Source organism: Crocuta crocuta, unplaced genomic scaffold, assembly GCF_008692635.1.
Source record: "Crocuta crocuta isolate KB4526 unplaced genomic scaffold, BGI_CrCroc_1.0 scaffold70, whole genome shotgun sequence".
In the NCBI taxonomy this organism is placed as follows: Eukaryota; Metazoa; Chordata; class Mammalia; order Carnivora; family Hyaenidae; genus Crocuta; species Crocuta crocuta.
In genome coordinates this window covers 15713453-15713673 of record NW_027528417.1, presented here as the reverse complement: position 1 = coordinate 15713673, position 221 = coordinate 15713453, and positions in this window count along the sequence as shown.

Genomic DNA, 221 nt, shown 5'->3' with positions numbered 1-221 from the left:
TCCTGCGCCTGTCCATCACGTCTTGTTTACCCTGTCTGCGGGCAAATCCAGCCAAGCCGCCCCATCAACTCCAGTCGCCATTGGTCAATATCGCGTCCCTTCCCACCCCCTCAGGGGTCTGTTTTACATAATTTATGCACCGGGGGCCATTGGCCAATCAGCACAGGCTTGTTTATNCCCCTACTTCTCCACCTCCCCCGCCCCCCCCACCCCTCCCGCAA